Raw genomic sequence first — 20,583 nt, forward strand, 5'->3', positions numbered from 1 at the left:
ATGATGAAGATTGTGTGTTAAGCGTCTGCGACTTACTTTCACTTTGATTTGCGATAGTTTGCACGTTGGCTTGATGCAGTTGCTCATCTGCGGTGATGCGTGTTCCAGCGCGTCGTCATATCTGGACATAACATATAGCCTATGCAACGCTCTCACACGTTTTTTTTTTTTTTTGCATTTTTGGGAAGAGTACAATTTACATATGTGGTTTCAAAAACCATATGCATTTACACTTGTCCAGTTTCGTCTGGAATGCGTCTCAGATCTCCTCCTGAAGTGGTTTGAGGGATCGGATTCAAATCCGTCTCAAATGCGTTTCGGAGGGCATTTAAACCTGGACTTTTCACGATCGGATAGCTATCCGATCTGAGAAAATGCATGAAACAACCCCCATGACAAAAACATACGCACGAAAGCAGAAAACAAACGCTGGTTGGCCTCTCACGTCCAAATTTGACGAAGTGGTGGGGGAAGTGACGTATGCCGTAAAGCAGTCGAATTTTGTAGTTCTTTTTGTGCTCTTGTTACTACCCGAACACCGAAGTTACATAGTGCCAGTAAAAGCGATACAGACCCTGTCAGGCTATGGCAGACGTGTCATTCAACCTATTGTAAGTCGATGTACCATCACAAGGATCTTGGAAATATATTATTAAGGTTGAAAAGTTACATAGTGTCGCTTTAAGTATCTTCCAATCTAGATTTGTACAATATCTAAAGAACAAGTTGTACTTGCCTGTGCAAAGTTTGGAAACACTTTAGAATAATGGTCTGTCATTAGGTAACTACGCATGAAGTAATACAGGACAAATGAATACTACTACATTAACACTTCAGCTTCTATTAATGAATCTGGAAACATAAATAACTAATCAGTAAGTAATAGTAAATTTAGGACTGAGATAGTTCCTTATTAGGTAATCAACAATTACTAAAGATTAGTCTCATTAAGAACTATTGACTATGACAAAGAGTAAAGAGTAAAGAATTACCAATTACAATTAATTGCTTATCACAACAACATTAATGTGTCCTGAGAGAAGAACCTGATTTTACCAAGTGCAACATGTTCTTGTATCAACGAAATATGTTGGCCCAGGAACGCGTCTAACTCGGCAAAATCAGGGTGTGCTGTGTCTGAGAGATGAGTAATTGTCCTTTTTACTCAGAACATGATCATAAAATGACTCACTAATTACTCAAGTGTTACCTAGTCAATCTTCAAGGGCTACTTGTAATCTGGACCATTATTTTAAAGTAAAAATAATACTTTCACTTTACAATAAATAATACTTAAATAATTATGATGCATTGTATGCATGTTTACAGTAAAAAAGACAATCTTCAAGAACTACCAGTGACCCAGACCAAAAACATGCTTTTCACTTTAAAATAATGTTTCAGATCAGTGGTTTTTGAAGAGTGATTAGGTAACACTTGAGTGATTAGCAATGCATTTTAGAAAGTGAAAGTGAAAGTGACGGCCAAGTATGGTAACCCATACTTGGAATTTGACCTCTGCATTTAACCCATCCAAGTTAATGCACACACATTAGGAGCAGAGTAGTGAGTAGTTAACACACACTGCAAACGTGGATACACACACCCAGAGCAGCGGGCAGCCTTGTGCGGCGCCCGGGGAGCGATTAGGGGTTAGGTGCCTTGCTCATGGGCACCTCAGTCATTTCCCACCGGTTCTGGAATCGAACCAGCAACCTTTGGGTCACCAGATCAACTCCCTAATCACTAGGCCATGACTCCCCCATTTTATGGCCATTTTTTATGGCCATGTTCTGAGTAAACAAAACAACTGCTCACATCTCAGACACGATAATATTGTGATTAGTAATCTAATTACTTGGTATAAATTCTTTATAATTTTGTCATATTTAATACTTTCTTAATAAAGCTAATCTCATTCGGTGAGTATTGATTACCTAATAAGGAACTATTAAATAAAATTTGCCTAAATTTGCTATTACTTACTGATTAGTTCATTTTGTTTCTATATTAGTAATTAGTATAGCTGAAGTGTTAATGTAGTAGTATTAATTTGTCCTGCATTACTTCCTGCATAGTTACCAATTAATGTCGGACCATTATTCTAAAGTGTTACCCAAAATTCTTCATCACAATGCTAGTGAGTTGTGGCTGGTTGCTAGGGTGTTACTATGCAATTGCTCAGGTGTTCTGAGTGCTTTTGAGTGTATTTCTGGCATTTGCGTGTGGTTGCTAGATGGCTGCATACTCCAATCACTAGATACGGTGTGTGGAATTGAAATTTGCAAATAATTTATGTTTCGACAGGTCTGTTTCTGCATGCATTCTCCATTTACATTTGGGCACATGAGGCATAATTCACACTGCACCGACAGACGCCGACCAACGCGGACAATCGCCAGATTACAGTATGTCACTTCTCAGACATTCCACGACACAACCAATGCCGATTGAACATGTTCAATCAGCAAAACCGGGCACTGACCAATGACAACAGACACAGTGTGACAGTGTGAATTGGCCTATAAATGTGTCCCTGTAGAACGAATATAAATGTGTCTCTGCAGAACGAATTTAAATGTGTCTCTGCAGAACGAATATAACTTTCATGATTCTAGAAGCAAAACACTTCAGACCATATGGCAATTAGTGTTCGTGTTTCGCGTCTGCCCCATACACTCACTCTCACTCTTGATTGCTCACTCATGTGTGGATTGTGGTTGCTTCCAAACTTCCATATGCTGACGTTCTTATGTTGGAGGTTGAATAATGGAATATGTGACCTGAACAACCAGGAATGTCCTCAAAGACAATCATAAATGTGTTCTGGAGGGCATTTACTGTACACTTGGTCTTTTAATGATTGGATGGCTATTCGATCAGATGAAATGCAGGATGAATCTCATGAAAACATCAATAAAAGAAAAAATAAAGAAATACTGTATGTAAAGGAAATTAATTCAAGTCCATTCAAAATAATGTTGTATAGTGACATTAACTTTCATTTAATAATTGAATACATCTAAACAGGGGTTATTAAATCTTATAAATAAAACATTGAATTTGAATTTGTTTTTATGATCGGGACATGGATAGGTTTTGTGAGATTTACCTATCGTTTCAAGCCCCTAGTCATTTTCCCCCAGCATTTATTATTTTAGAAAAGGAAGAGCACACCTCTCAATAAACCACTTGATTTTTTGTAAACATTTACGTTAGGACAAACAGTATGAGTTGAGTCAATACTATTCACGAAAAATCACACTATGAAAAACAACAAAACAACAATAAACAACAAAAAACACTTCTTTTTTTGTTACAAAAAAAAAAATTATAATCCTAGGTTAAAAAGTATTTCCAACAACTCAATTTTGTGTTTCAAATATGTTGCAAATTGACCTACAACATAATACATAGGTTAAATCCCAAACCCTAAATATGAACAAGAGTAATTGTGCTGCTTGCCTTATCAGCCACCACAAATAATTGATAAAGAGACTGTTTGGCATCTGGCATGATGGGTTAGTTAACAAACACTGTCCTGTTTGCTCAAAGAATTAGTTCTGACCTGGCAACAGCACCTTTTACCCAAGTCTGAACATTAATCATTATTAAGGCAAACAAAACTGCTTATAATCACAACACCATCGAAACTCTTAAAGAGCACACGCCACGGCATCTTAGCAAACATTATCGCTGCGTTCATATCAATCATTATCAGAGTGCGGTGGTTTTAAAAGTGCCAAGTGCTCCTTCATAGAGAGAGTTTGGATGAGAAAGAAAAAAAGGCAGTTCAGTCACCTAAATGTTATTATGAGACAACCTTGAAAATGGAGAAATTAAATATGTGTACACTATATCTGTCAATTTCTTTTAATAATTTACGTATTTGAAATTAGTGTCTTACTCACAAAGGCTACATTAATTTGATCAAAAGTACAAACAGTAATATTGCGAAATATTATAAAAAATTTAAATAACTGTTTTATATTTAAATATATTTAAAAATGCAATTTTTTCCTTGTGATGGCAGGTGAATTTTCTGCAGCCATTACTCCAGTCTTCAGTGCCACGTGATCCTTCAGTCAGATCCTCAATTATTAATACAGTTTCTCTAATTATTATCAAACATTTATGTGGAAACTGTGATACTTTTTCAGGATTCTTTGAACAGAATGATTCTTTTGTATCATTGTCGTTACTGATAAATTTTCCTTGCTGAAAAAAGTTTTCGATTATTTCTTCCTTTTTTTTTTTTATCTTTTTGACCCCAAACTTTTGAATGGTAGGCCTAGTGTTTCACAGTTTCCACCAAAAAAATATTAAGCAGCGAAAACTGTTTTGTTGAGCATCAAATCAGCATATTAGAATAGTATCTGAAAGATCATGTGACACTGAAGACTGGAGTAATGACGCTGAAAATTCAGCTTTGTCATCACAGGAATACATTACATTTTAAAATATATTAAAACAAAAGACAGTTCTTTTAGACTATATTAATATTTCACAATATGTATTTTTGGTCATATTAATGCAGAACTGGTGAGCATAAGAGAACATAAAAAAATCTTAATCTAATCCAAAGTTTTGGTGGGTAGTGTATGTCTAGAAGGCGGTAGGACACCAGACACGCTGATAAAAGACAGAGTAGAGAGGAACATCAAAGCTTTGAAGAAATCCACAGGGGGAAAAAATTGTATGTTCAGTTGGACAGCAATGGGAGAGAGATTGCCAGTGATTGTCTGCAATGAGAGGAAGGAAATACGAACAGAATTAATTATCTAATAACGATGAGTCGTAGCAGTGCTGTCGGGTCAGGTGAACCTCAGTGAGCAGATGTTGCTCGGAGATCTGGTCGTGACATGAGTTGGCCATTAGTTTCCTTGTGGCCTGTGGAGAGAGGTGTCTGGCAACAGCTCTCCATCCTAACCCATCCACCTCCCCCAAATGAGAAATGAGTTTAATTTCACAGATGAGACACCATGTGGTGGGTAGAGGGGAAGATCAGAGACCAAAGCTGTGTTTGGGTTCTGGAGACGGCAGACGGACACTTTGCAGAAGCATCCGTTGTCAATTAGAACCCACTTTGAAACAATTGAAATGGCCACAATTTGTATTGAGTAATATGGATTTTACCCAATGGCATCATCTGCCTTCTTGATAAAATCGGGCAATCATATTCCACTCATGTAAAACACTCTTCATTTCATTCAATTTAAGACAAAGCCGTTCTTTTAAATAAAGCATGATACATATGGCATGCTGTGTGAGATTTTACATGGCTTGTTATGACTCAAAATAAATTGAAATGTTCCCTTCCCATCTCGATTCTTAGAAATAAAAGGGCAAAGATGTGCATGAAGAAGTGGAAAGTGCTGTCTGAAGACAAAGAATGAATCTAGAATATTTATGAGATCCTGATCCAATTTTGCTACTTATACACTAATGGCTTCATGGTTGCACAGGATGAGGTAAGATTGCATGGTACATTTGCCACGTATGACGTATAGCCATCCACTGAAGCGTTCTCTGCCTAACACAGCCACAGTTGCCACAGTTATGTTGATAACTACACTATTTCAGTAGCTAAAATACCTAAAACAAAGAATTAAGATCAAATGCTCAAGGTGAACAAGAAAGCCATCTCAGCCCAATAAGTAATAAAGTGAGGTCACACCTCTTTTTAATAAGTCATATAATTTGAGATATTATTCTTAGTGATTTAAGTTTAACCTTGATGTTAGGGGGTTGTTTAAATCTCTAACCTGTAATATACTGTCTTACCTCCGCCTTGAAAAGATCATATACTCGATAAGAGGATTTGAAAAACATATTTTTAAGATCTCTTTCACTCCTTTATTGAATAGCTATAATGCCCTGTTAGTGACTGTTAGTATCTCTCTTCTAAACCAAAAATGAATGTGTGTCTATGTACTGTATATATTATTTAATTATTTATTCAGCAAGGACATTGTCAAAAGTGATTGTAAAGACTTTTAGATTGTTTCAAAAAAGTCAATTTCATTCTTTACATTAAAGAATTCTGAAAAAATATATATCAGGGTTTGCACTCAAAATATATTAAAATACAAAACAGTTCTAATAAATGCAGCTTTGTTGAGCATAAGACTTCTTTCAAAAAACATACATTTTCACTTTGAATTTGAATTCATCATAATGAGCGCGGGATTTGACGTTTACGGTCACTGCTGAGAATGGAGATGAAGATCGCTGGATAAAGGGCCTAAAATTGATGTATTTTGTGAATTTATGTTGTGTTTTGGAGTATTTTATATTTCTACTGTCAACTATTGTTCTATAGGAGAAAACGCCTTTTGTGTCTCACGGCAAACAAACTAAATATTACAAAATGGTTAAACGAATGAAATGTTTTTCATTTTAATGTTTTAAAGTGCAGTCTTGTTTAACATCATGTAATCCTCCGAAACGAGTTTGCAGCAGAAGTCACGAACAGAGTGAAATGTTATTATTTCAATTAAATAAATTAGTATACAGCATTTAATAAACGCGACTGAAAACGTAATTGATAAGACAATTGAATACAATATAGTCAAAACATTAATGCCACGATTTTAATATGCATAAATTTGTATAACCGTTAAGTTGTTAGTACGATAATTATTTACGTTTTAGTGCTGTCAATACGTAAATATTTTACGTTTTAGTTCTGTCAATATGTCAGTATTATGTTTTTGTGTGTATAAAATAAGTAAATGTACGTAGAACTTCACTTTACGTAGAAATACACATGTATTCTCATGAGATCACGTTGGTAATAATGGTGTTATTCCAGGAAAGAGTTGGTGAGGGTCAAGGGATTTTGTTGAATTTGATTTGTTGCGAAAAACCAATAAAAACTTTGAGAAGAAGAAATCTCTAGCCCTAAGGATGAACAATAGTAATAGGTTGTTTTAGCAAGCACCATCATTAAATGAAAACCTCAGAGTGATGTCTGAGGAACACCAGCAAAGTGTGAAATCGAAAGCTTCTCACTTTCTGCAGCAAGTCAGAGATAAAGCACATGGAATACAGTCAGATCAGTTCTTATGGGTCCTCACAAATATACCGCAGCAAAGCCAGACAGATAATGACCCACTTTCAGATGGTCAGTCGCTCACAGATAAATGCATTTCTGCAGTTACACTGCAAGCTGAACAGAGCTGAGAATATTAAGCATTCAGAAAAAGTACAGCTAGTAGAATTTAAATGACACAATCTCCAGTGATTCCAGCACTTTGTGTAAAGATTACACTCGGAAACGAATGCTCTTCTATACATCATGTTCTATGATACAAATGGACAAATAGCATCCTGCTGAAAATCTATAGTTAGGAGAACAAAATGGCCTTTTTTTCAATAGGGCAGAAAACATTCAGTTCCTCTCTGCTCACATAAAGGCACAGACACAGCTCTCTCTATATCACAGGCTTGTCTTATTCATTTAATCTACTACTACATTTATATTTTTAATGAAGTCAAAAGGTGAAGAACAAGCTTTAAAGAGTTCTTCAGTACTTCAGGGGTGGCATGTTGAAGCATGTCCAACAGGAGGTATCATTTTTTCTCTTCTCTGACCTATATACTGTATTTTTCCCCTCAGGGTGAAACCTCAACATGGGATTGACCACAAAATGTGAAGAACTTAAAAGCAAAATGGGCATCTTATTTGACTAGACTTTAGATTGCATTTCTTACCAAAGGACAAAAAGCAGACTTGAAATGTGTCTGTGCTCGGGGACAAATTACTGTCTAAAGCAGCGCTTCATTAAAAAGTGATGCAGTGTGAAGAATAATCATGGGGATATTGCAGGAAAAGAAATTAAGTACGGCTTAATATAATTCCATACAATGTAATTACAGTATCATCAGCCATTTAGCCATTAAAAATTCACAATCACTTCAGCCTAGAAAGAGAAATGAAGCCACCAAGAAAACTGAATGTAAGAAGTCAATTATAATAATAGAATTATGATAACTGCGGTCAATAGTCAGGATCTGGAGTCGTTTAATGGTGATTAGATATAAAGAAACAGAGTTTTGACAGGCTCTTTTGCCATCTTTCAGAATCTTTTCCTTCAGTTTTAGATTCCAGATACGTAAAGATGCAGTTAAATCAAGAGCATTTCTCTTCTAAAACCTACATTTAAAAAAGGACTCTAGGTTATTCTTTCAACACAAATGCTGATTTGAGACTGTTAGGTAAGGAAGCTGGGTTGATTTGACCCAATTTGGGTTAATAATCATTCATAATCAGTAACTCAACGCAAGCACACCAAGTTCTCTGAGTGTCAATACCACTTCAACTATTCTTGTTCACAGCACTTATGACAGAAATAGAATAAAATGAATCTAAGTGGAGAACTTTGAACATGCCTGCAGTAAGGATCATTCTTTAAAAACAAACAAAAAACAACATCATGTTGAGTTTTGTTATGTTTCCTCTCACTCGAGCTGTGAGCAGTGAGCTGGTAAGCAGGATCTGAAAAAGCTGGAATGACGCTTGAGAGGAGAGATTATAATAAATGGTTTAATCCTGTCAATTCACTATAATAAATAGATTATTTCTGAGTTTTGTGTTTATTACAAGGTTTTAGTCTGTGTGTTTTTTGGCGGCACTCAAAGCCTTAAGCTTTGGCCATTGTGGGACTATTTTCATTGATACATCAGTGTGCAGTCGTTTTTTTATGTTTAGTGAGCCATGATGTGAATAAAGGCTTTTTAACTATTTTGGACTGGAAGAAGTGCCTTTAGATCTCTTTTTTCTAAACATATGTTTGAAACCCAAACAAAGAGGAACTTCTGGGATTACTTCACAAGGTCCTTCCAGCATATAGCGTTCCAAAATGTTTTCCTTGATCGGTCAATGTGAGGACATTATGTATTTCTATTTCTTCATTTTGTCCTTATATACCCCCTGGTTCTTTCAGTTCTTGGTCCATTATTTTAACTGTTAAGGTTGGTTTGCTTTACTCCTGCATGTTTTTTTTTTAGTTTTGTTTAACTTTTTTTTCCCACCATTGAAGATTCTTTCTGACAATCCATGTTTTTGGGCTGTGAGCTGGCTGTTATATGGCAGGTTCTTATTCTTCTGAAATAGTTCAGCATTTCCAGATCCAAAAACATGCCAAGGAGATCTGCATAAACCAGAGGGAGAGGATAGAAGTTGCTTACGCACAAGTAAGCTAACGTGATCATCAAACATTCAACAGTATTTAAATGCCTAACGTTACGGAAGGAGATGTCGAACCCACAAAGAGGGTGCAAGCTTTGAGGTTGTTGATGCACTCAGATCTATTCAATCAATGTTTTGATCATCGGTCTGAAACCGATTCGGACAAAGTCTTTGACGAAAAATTCAATTTTCTCAGCTTTTTGTTGGCATTTTATTTTTCTATGAAATTTACTTGCATTCAATTGTTGTGAATATAATAAAAAATGCTAGTGCTGCTGGCAACTTTTTAAGAAAACACTGGTGGGGAAAGAGTTAATAAAACATTTAGATTAATTTAGATCCATAAAGCATTTAGGTCACCTCAAATCTCTCCTTTGCCTGTAACAACCTGTGACCATGCTCTTGTGTTGGGCTTGGTGTAACAAAGCTCTTTATTTCAGTCAAGTCTTTAATTTAGGTAAATGGCTATAAACGTTAACTTAAACTAATTTGCTCAGCAAGAATAAAACTTATACTTCACTATGACAGTAGTTGACTAGAAAGAGAAAACTGACCATAAAAAGACATTTACACTAATTCCAACCATAGCTTCCCTATTTTAAGAACGCAATGCGTATTTGCGTTGGGTTATGAATGTTCATGTTTCTGCCAAAAGGCAATATCCTAAATGGGATGGGATCTCAAAACCTTATTTTTGACTCTTGATTCCAATACTGCTACTAACAAGATACTAAAATAAGCATACAATTCATAGTGCATGCAAATATTGGGTAAAATAGTTCATGCTTAACTGGAAGGGTGCTTGGGACTATTTATATTGGCTCTTAAAATTAAACATAAGCATTTCTCTCCCTTTAGCCCTATTCGGATGGGACTAGTTTTCTAAACGACGTTTGAGTTACAATTATTTCCACTCGACGTCTGTGATTTCATGTACCGAATCGGACTGGACTAACATCTCTGTGTTTAATACAGAGGTGGGAGTGTGTGTTTTCTAGACGTGGCCGTTACAGAAGATCATATGCTGTACTTGCATGCATCACGTATGACATATATATATATATATATATATATATATATATATATATATATATATTTTTTTTTTTTTTTTTTTTTATTTTTTTTTTTTTTTATTATTTGTTAATATTATTGATTAATAAATTGATTATAAAACCCTATTTAAGTCAACTTCACAAGTTTTTAGCAGCGGCTGTTTATAATAAACTTAAGTGAGCAGAGAAATGTAGACAAGTAGGCCTATCTGACTATTAAAATGGGCAGTCTTCACAGTTTCCGCGATTTGGGTCTATTTATTGATTGTGTATATTATTTTTTCATCGGATACCATCCATATTGAAATTAAATTAAAGCATGCCTAAGGTTGGTGTGGAAACGTTAGCTCAGGTACGTCAAAAACACATGAGGAGAAGCAATAGAATCAGCAATCACAGACATTAGCATTTGGACAGGATTAGATTTCTCAGAGGACCGTTGAGTTTGTCGAAAAACAGTCGGTAATTTGCCCTGGGGATTTTCACAAAGGTTCTATGAGAAAAACACTGACCTGGCAGATAAAATCGTAAAGTGTGTCTGTGAAACATGAATTTCTCTAACGTCCCCCCAGAAAACTAATCCCGTCTGAAGGGGTTTTGTCCACCATCTTGGATTTATATTTTTCCACTGAGCCTGTCACAATACTTTCTGTTTTTACCATAAACATTACATAGAAAGCTGTCTTTCTGGCCCCCCAAAAAATATTTATCAGGGTATCTAGCTTTTGGATTTGAAATGCTCTCTATGTAGCAGTTTTGGAGCGGAGTACTGTACATCTCTATTATCATATGTGATGACAAGACTACCTCGTAGTCAAAAGCAACTAAAATCTGTCTTCAAACACATCCTCGCCATTAGCCCTCTGACAGCAGTATAATCTTTTTTCAATGTGTAAATGACCAGGACATGCTTCATCCAGCACATCTGCACATCTATAGACAGTGATACAACAGATGCAAGAGGTGGAAGAAATCCAGGAGTAAAAAAATCTGTACTTTGTTGTATATAGAGTTAAAAACAAGTAAATATAATAACTGCTGAAGCTAGAGATGATTTTACAAACCCATTAGCACCACAGACAGATAACAATTTTATCTACATTTTAGCCAATGATTTTTTAATCATGTGTCACCTAGAGGCCAAAGTGCAAACACATAGACACATTTTATTTTTTTAAATAACTTGCCTAGGGAACCTAATTCCCCACCCCATGGATTTCAAACGAGGGCCGACAGGTACAACCTGCACCGGGGGCCTGCATACCCAAGCATCGGCCCTGTCTGAAGCCATGCTGTTTTTTGCTGCATATATTTCTGGGTATTGCTGAATAGTTAACTTGGTTAACATTTTTTAAATGTCTTTTTCACATATTGAACTTTTTGTGTTCGACACTTCTTTAGAAAAACCATAATGAACTTGGCAGTGAAGATGCCAACACGAAGTGAGTCATTATTTTATCAATGCTTTTGCATGCAGACTCAAAAATTATATCTATCATTGCCAAATTTTCCAAAGAATGCCACATACAGATGGTGGACAACCAGAATGCCTATTACCGCCGCGCCAGCTGCCGCGGCGAAATCACCGCGGCAAAAATAAACCAGCCGCATTTCAAAGTCGTTCCCGAAATGACCGCCAGGTGGCGCAAAGGGACATTGTGCAAAACAGCAGCAATTGCCGTATTTTAAAATGTAAGTGGGTTAAATATAAAACCCTAAGCCTAATAGGCATATTTTTCATATATATAAATAGGCCTATTAGGCTACAACAGAATAGAACCAAAGATAGAATCAATTTTAGAACTGAAAAAATAGAATCAAAAGTTAAAAATAGAGACGATATTAGGAGCAATGACGCTGAATATTTTTACTATTCTATTGAGGAATTAGATAAATGAAGAGCTCTCGTGAGCGATACAATTTCATAGTAATTTATAGTGATTTCAAAAGCAGTCCTTAAAAAATAAATAAATGGAGTAGTGTGGCATAATTTTTGAGAGATTACGTGGAACGCGTTTTAGTTAAGATCCTAGTTTCAATGCCCTTAATGTATATAGGCTAGGCTACTGCTTTAAAAAAATGTCACAACGCGTTTTGAGATTGTTTTGAATTAAACATTGAAGTTTAAAATGTAGTGTTTTGGCACACCAGGCCGAGTGGCGTTACGCATTGTTCAAAAATCAGGTTTTATTCTGGCATGTTGAATTGGCGTTAGAATTATTTTTTTAGATTTAGATTTTAGATTTCGTTAGATTTATTTTTCTCATAACAGCTAAAAAAACTTAATATATGCCTTAATATGACCTACTTAATATAGGCAATAGGCATATAATAGCCTATATAATAAATTAGCAAAACTTGGCCACTAAATATTTAATTTTCAATTATTTTAATTATCACATTTAAAGTTTTAATTTTATTAAATTGAACAAGCGCAACAATCAGCATTTAATCAAATATTCTAAAAGATATATTATTAATAATAATGTTATTTCAACATAATATTTCGTTTTTTTCGACATAATATGTGTGCGTGCAACAAGCAAGATGTGTATTTGTAAATCCGGTGATGCGTGCATTGATTTTTATCAATAAACTAGTGTTTTCTGACAGTGTCGACTGCAAAGATGAAGTTGACGATCGCCATATTTGTAGTGAACGCACTTAGAGAGAAAGGCACATAAAGACATAATCAGAGAGTAGCCTTTTTCTTTTCGTTTTGAATTATTTCGTTTGAAGACATTTCAAGCTTTGTGTATTTGATGTATTTATCATGTCTGTGTGAGGCATACGCTGAGTTTCGTTAAGTTAGGAGGATGAGATGCGCTCCAGCTGACGTGCAACGCAAGTGACCGCGCGGGCGCCTCCATGATTAGTGTCTGTTATATTTGCTTCTCTTACTTATTAAATCCAGCAATTGGTTGATGAAAAATTTATTAAAATTAAGATACAATTTATAGAAAACGAAATTCACTTTAAAGAAAGGTTTTCTACTAAACAAAACTTAATGAAGTGGTCAAAATCATGTCTGACCCACTCCATATCCATCTCTCGATATAATGCATCCTATCTTACTCGTGCTGTTCACTTTTCATATTCAACATAGATGGAAAAAAATAACATTATAATATTTTAACAAATATGATACTAAATGAGATTATTTAATGGCTACAACAGTATAGTAGGCCTATAGACTCTATTTGTACAAATTGCTGCACATTAATTTAATTAGGCTAAATGAAACCTTGTAACGAATTCACACTGTAGGGTAGAATGTGTACAGTTGAGACACCTTAAATAACTTGCGTTCGCATCAAGCACAAGTTGTGATTTTTGCTGTGCACTTGCATATTAGTGTCAGCTGGGAAGGAGACCAGACCTCTTGGAACTTTAATTGAATACATAGCGTTGGTAAAGCATACTGAAATTACATCCCTACAAATTTATTAGGCCCTACTGAAAATAAATGTATCGAATTTAAGCAAAGTAGCCTAAATGTTAAGACTGTAAGCCCTTTGCTTTTTTACGTAGCCTATAAAGGACTCTTATAGCCGACTTTGTGTTAATTTAATTTGTAGAGGATTTTTTTAACTCAAACATTAACACTGAAATAAATTAAACTAAATTATTGTACATTTTTTGGCACACCACGACGAGTGGCGCTATGCATAAAGCCAGGTTTTATTCTGGCATGTTGAATTAGTGTTCGACAAACGCGGCGGCGCGTTCATTTGAATGAAGAGCGCTTCTCGCTCGTGTGAGCGAACACATACTGGAACGTTAGGCCATGTCGCAACGAGTGAATCGTGGCCGAGTGGTTGAACTTACGTTACGATCATTTAGATGACACGGGTTCGAATCCCGAACTAACTTGGACTACTGATATTTTTATAATGCATTTTATAGTCTATTGTTGATGCAGAGAGATTTGTCTAGTTCTAAAACATATATATATATATATATATATATATATATATATATATATATATATATATATATATATATGACATGACGTTTAAACGACAAACAATAAAATCAGAACCAGTATTCTGTTGCGTTCATGGTTCCAGTGGCAGTAATGCATCCACGGCTTTTCAAAATGTCACAAAGCGTTTTGAGATTGTTTTGAATGAAATATTGAGGTTAATAATTAAGTGTTTTGGCACACCACGACGAGTGGCAAACTCTTTGTTTTGTTTTGCAAACTCAGCTAGCCTGTGGGGGGTTTGGAGAAGGCAATAGTTGCTTTATCGTGGGGGTGCAGGACAGAGGTGTTAATGTTCCGTCTTTCATATGGAGAGTGTCCGAGCCAGCCTGATGAGCAGGCAAAGGCAAAATTCTTTTAAGGATTAATCTCAAAATCTCCAAAAGTCCATAGCCTACGTACAGTAGGCCCTATATCTTATTAAATTATATATTGTAGTTTTATTGATTATATTTAAAGGTTTTCTACACACAATTTCAATTTAGCAGATACAGAGCTCTTTAATTCGCGACCCACCTCGTTTTATTGTAAGGTGAATTCAGCAAGGCATGTTGTATATTTGAAGGAACAAAAGCTATTTGTTACAGTTTTTTCTTCCGTGATTTGTGTGGATGACACACAGCGACATATACAGTATTATCAGCTGTATGTTGTTTTTTTACGCTGAAATGCTTAATTTCGAGAAAGCGCGCAGTGAGGGAGACCAAACTTACTAAAAAAATATCCAGCGCGAGAGAGGCAAAGAAAAACGCCGGTTCTTAATTTATGTTGCTTTGAACTTTTTTCGTTTTGTACCGTTTTAATTGAGCTGCAATTTCTTTGACAATAGAAATGTAAAATGTTGCAAGAATAAGAGTCTGTGTTTCTTATTTTGCATCACAAAGGGAATAAACTCTATCGATGCAACCCTGTTTAAATAAAAAAACTGTCCCGACACTTTATTCATACTTTGAAATGTGCGATGGGTTTTCAAACTTAATTAATTTTCTTTTTCTTTTACATTTTCATTGTTTATTTTTTAATTGAAAGCAATACTGTATTGAAAGTATTTTTCTGATTTGTTCGATCTGTTTTGAAAAATGTCTTCCGTTGCTATGGCCGGGTATAACTGTCAGTCATCTCAATCTCGTGAATGATTCACACACACAAAAAAAATAATTTAGCAGATTAAAGACGAGCTTAATGCAGCGGCTCAACTGGAATGTAGCAAATTTATGTTGTAATGTACAATTGATAATTAAACAAGATGATTGACTTTAATAAACAGATGCATATTTAAGCATCAAGAACGGAAAAACATAAACACTGTCAGCTACACTGAGATTCGATCTCAGATCGTTTGAAGCTTTGGGAGGCTATTGTTAATGCATTGACCACAGAGCTATCGTCTGAGCTATCAGATAGCATATAGATAGAATATCGTCTGAGCTATCAGACGATAGACTGAGCTATCATCTGAGCTATCGTTCCCTAAAAGTCTGTTTTATTCTCTGCTTTGTTTGTTTATATTTTTACATATTCAATCAGTCTCATTTTTGTTCAAATAATGAAAAAAGTTTTTTTTGTTTTTTTTCAAGATCTTGCGCCATGTTTTTTTTTTTTTTTTTTAAATAAACAGATAGGAAACTTACCTTTTAAAATGCCGCAGTTGCTGCTGTTTTGCCCTGTCACTTGCGCCACCCGGTATAGCCATTTCGCGAACGACTTTGAAATTCGACTGGTTTATTTTTGCTGCGGCAGTAATAGGCATTGTGGTTGATTATTTATTAAAGAATTCAATTGATAATCATAACAACATGTAAGCCTATTTAATTCTGAATATAACAAAGAATGCTTTGTTAACATCGACTAACATCGGTTAGTAACTGCAAGTCCTGAAAATGTTTTAATTTTACGGTAAATTATTTTAATTTATTTCACTGTTATGTTTCAGTTAATAAATCTACAAACACATTAAAATAACACGAAGTAAATGACAAGTAACCTATTGACATAGCCTTTCTAAATTATAGAAAAACTGGGCACACAATGTTAACGTGTGTCTACTTTGTTTAAATTGAATGAATTTGATTCGTTTAACCACAATATTTATCTTGAATTTATCTGTGACCTCAGCTCAGATTACTGCCGCGGCAGATTACGTCATAAAGAGAATAAACTGACACTTTTCAAAGTCTGTGATTACAGCGCCACTCAGCGGTAAAAGGCAGCAAATACACATCCCATTTTTGCCGCCGCGGGAACGGCGGCGGTAAAAGTCTCATTCTGGTTGTCCACCATCTGTACATTTAAATAAAGATCCAAGAGTTATAAAGCTATACCATCTACTCATTCTTATTATAAAAATCTAAATAATTGCTTCAATTCTTTCTCACTTGTTTGAATTATGGTAAGAAGACTTGCCAAAAAAGTGTGGACAACTGTTTACAGAACCTTTAATGTTGATAACCATTGATGCAAGAACAGATAGAGAAAGACAAAATCACATAAATCTTGCACAACCTATCAAAAGATTCCACAGCTAAGTAAAATTGCATCACATGTTTGGGATTACAGCATGCTGAAACAGCTTTTGTGGATAGTTCATGTTTTCATTGTGAGAACATGACTATCGCGGTGTTGAGATCGAGACTCGCCTTCGTTCGCGAAGGTGGAGTCCCCATTACCCCGCCCCACCCTAGGGTGCCGTGTGGGATGGGTGATCAGAGAATTATAGTGATGGCTTCCCAGCCTGGTAACCAATCCCTGTGGGCCCCTCACTCCTCTATCACACCGCAACTGGTGGAGCCCCCCGTTGAGCGTGCTGGTCCCTCTGTAATGGACCGACCTGCCGTTTCATTCGGGGCCCCTCCTGTGGACAGGTTGCCGATTGCAGCATCGGAGGGTGAGCTGGCCTCTGGAGATGATGACTCGGCTGCGTTATCTCCCTCTGGGAGTGAAACATTGCCCGAGCCAGATCCAGAAATGTCAGCTATGCTGAAACGGGCCGTCAAGGCTGCCGGGCTCGTGTGAAATCCTCCACCGTGTCCCGAACAGTCTCGGTTGGATGATTGGTTTCTCAGGGCGGGCCGCGCTGGTTCTCAGCCCGCCGCCTCAGTGCCTTTCTTTCCCGAAGTGTATGGAGAGCTTTCCAGGTCGTGGACGGCACCTTTCTCTGCCAGAAACTGCCTGAGTAGCTCCTCCCCCCTCACTACCCTTGACGGAGGAGCGGTCTGTCGCGACACAGGTGCACCTGTGTCCGGCGGCCGCTGCCTCTTGGACGGGGGATCCTCGTCTGCCTACACCCCGTCGCCGGTGGCAGATCCTCCACCTGCTCGTCGCTAAGGGCGTCCCCCTGCTGCCGCCTCCGCTCCCGCTAGGCCACCGCAGCAGCCTCCAACCAGGCCTCAGCGTGGAGCCGGCCGCAGGCAGGCCGCCCAGCCCATCTTGGGCGCTGCCAAACCAGGTGGCAAGCTTCAGACCAAGCGTCCCTGAGACAGGCCACCCAGGGATGGGGGAACGAGCTCTTCAGATGGTTGCCGTACCCTAATTGTCAAAACCTGTGACCCGTTCTTGGGTCCCAAGAGGGCCAGACTGGCGGTGAGCGACCCTGTAAAGCCTTGCACCCCTCAGCCCCTCTTGTGTCGCCAGCCGGCAGCTGGGTGCAGTTCAAGGACCCGGTCAAACGCCTTCTCACGCACCTCCCTGCCGACCCATGGAGACAGGTAAGTGTTGCACTGCACACACAGACCCCACTTCGGGCCGCCCCCAGGCCGTCCGAGCTGGGTCCCTGTCCTCCACCTCGCTGCTCCACCCCGGGTACGTCTGTAGTGTCCTTGGTCCCTGGCCCGGTTCATAGAAGCTTAAAATGCTCCCAACCGGTCCAGCTGGCTCCTCCGTACCAGCAGACTCGGCTTACGATTCAGTTCGGCCGGCGTCCGCCCCGGTCAGCGCTATTTGCTTCACTTCGGTGTTGAGCGAATGTGCCCCTGGCAGGCGCGCAGACATCATAGTCCTACTGGCGAAGGATGCGATTGAGATGGTTCCTCCAGCCGATATGGTTCCTTCTCTAGTCCGTAATTCATGGTGCCCAAGAAAGGTGGTGGGTTACGGCCAATCATGGACCTGCAAGTCTTGAATCGGGCCCTTTTCTAAGCCCGTTCGAGTTGCTAACTCAGAGTCGCATTTTCGAATGCTCCGTCCCTGAGATTGGTCTGCAGCGTTTGACCTGTTGGAGGCGTTCTTCAGATCTCTATCCTTCCGCAACGAAGGCTATGCCTGTGTTTTTGCATTCGAGGGTTCGAAGTCAGTACAAAGCCCTACCCTTCGAGTGCTCCACAGCCAGTTGAGTCTTCGGGTCAACTGGGAAAAGAGTAAACTCGCCCACGGGCTGAGGATCTTTTTTTTTTTGGTATGGAGATGGACTCGGTCCAACACATTTCTCAAGAGGAACGTGTCCGGTCGTGCTATACAGAAGTGAGAAAGGGTCCCAATGAAACTTTTCAGAGGCTCCTGGGGCATATGGCAGACGCAGCTGCAATAGAACGGCTTCCTCCATATGAAGACCACTTCAGCACTGGCTTCACAGCCGAGTCCCGAGCTGGCCGGGACTCGGTAACAAACCCTCAGTCCGTGATCAGACCTTTTGTTTCTCCAGGCCAGCCACCCCTAGATCAACTGTCCACCAACACCGGCTGAGGGGCCACATACAACGGGCATTCAGTAACGGAGGTCTGGGCGGGCCTCCGACTGCATTAGCATCAACTGCCTTGAGTTGCTAGCAGTACACCTTGCTTTGACACGCAGCAAAATGCCACTGTTCAGCAACCATGTACTGGTCTGTACAGACAACATTACGACCGTTGAACTACGCTTCCCTCGCATGTCGCAACTCGCCCACCACCTCCTCCTATGGAGTCAGAAGCTTCTAAGGTCGCTTCATTCCACTTATTTTCCGGCCTGTGGCCCAGGGAGAGTGTAGACTCCATCACCAGGTGGTCCAGCTGTTCCGGGACTACTTCAGGGCCGCACAGTTATATCTGTTTGCCTCTCCGGACTTGTCCCATTGCCAGTTGTTTACTCCCTGACCTAGCAGAGAACCCTCAGAATGAAGAAACTAGCACACAGCTGGCCCCGGGTCCTACGCAAAGATGCATTTCCCCAGTGAGCCTTCTTGCACAAGTCCATGTGTTGTGATCCGCTGCTACGGCGATCCCATATGTGTATTCTTCCACGGTACGGCTCCCTGTGGCGAGCCCGTGTCTTCCCTTGGCAGAACATACTCTGCCGTCACTGACCAGTTGCGTCTCCCCCCTGTTATAGGCTGGAGCCACCTCAGTGACATTCCATATGTTGTACTGCCCGGTAAATCTCCCAGTCCATATGTGTATCCTCCACATGTTACCTCCATACGGGCAGGATGTGGCTTCCGCAGCGTATTCCTTTCCAACGAAAAGGCACGCTTTCCCAGTGTTAACAAGTCTGACTGAGTGGGTCTTGCGGAGCAGCTGTGACTTTCCTGGCCTAAGCCCTGTCCTATCTCCGCCTCAATAATGCGGGGGGTCAGGAGGCGTTTGTCTAGGCACTGGAAGGTGGCAGCACTAGTGGCGTTTTAATGGGGATCCCAATCAGTCGGTACGTCCGACTATGTCAAACGTGATCGAACTGAAAGGGAACGTCTCGGTTACGTATGTAACCCTTGTTCCCTGAGGGGGGGAACGGAGACGTGGTCCCATTGCCACTATTGCTGGACCACCGCTGACCATCGCACGCCAGTGTGTGCATTGGCTCGTTTTATCAATACTCGAAGATGACAGGCTCCCTAAGCGTGATCCCAATCAGTCAGTACGTTCGACTACGTCTCCGTTCCCTCCTTCAGGGAACGAGGGTTACATACGTAACCGAGACGATCCACATACTTAGGAAAGTGTAATGTGGAGGACACGAATGTCGTAGAACTCCCAAAGCTTGATATTAATATCTGGAAAAGTAAATGCTTCAATAAACAAGTAAAAACAGAGCTGAGTCACTTTACACCTACTTCTAACTCTCTGTGATTCAGTGCTATTCAGAACTCAATGCCAAACAATCAGAGTTTACTGTCCATACGCTGCCTTACCATCAGATATTTTTAACGCAACATCTCATGGCCACGTTGTGCATAACTTGTGCTTTCATTCATCACTGTGTGGGTGACTGGTGGAAATGTTGCTTAATCGAAAGGGGTTTAAATTAAATGTACTGTTGTAATTACGTACATATATATATATATATATATATATATATATATATATATATATATATATATATATATAGGTGTGTGTACGTGTGTGTACAATATGCTGATTTCACTTTTTTGTGTTGGGGAGACCAGG

At 38.7% G+C, this 20,583-nt stretch overlaps 1 protein-coding gene across 2 annotated transcripts in view; it reads right to left on the reverse strand.

The window, feature by feature from the left end:
* pde4cb (phosphodiesterase 4C, cAMP-specific b) overlaps window positions 1-20,583 on the reverse strand; it is a 121,292-nt gene that overhangs the window by 70,046 nt on the left and 30,663 nt on the right. The gene's annotated exons all lie outside the window — the stretch shown is intronic.

This window comes from Leuciscus leuciscus (genome assembly GCF_965113295.1).
Source record: "Leuciscus leuciscus genome assembly, chromosome: 23".
Classification (NCBI taxonomy): Eukaryota; Metazoa; Chordata; class Actinopteri; order Cypriniformes; family Leuciscidae; genus Leuciscus; species Leuciscus leuciscus.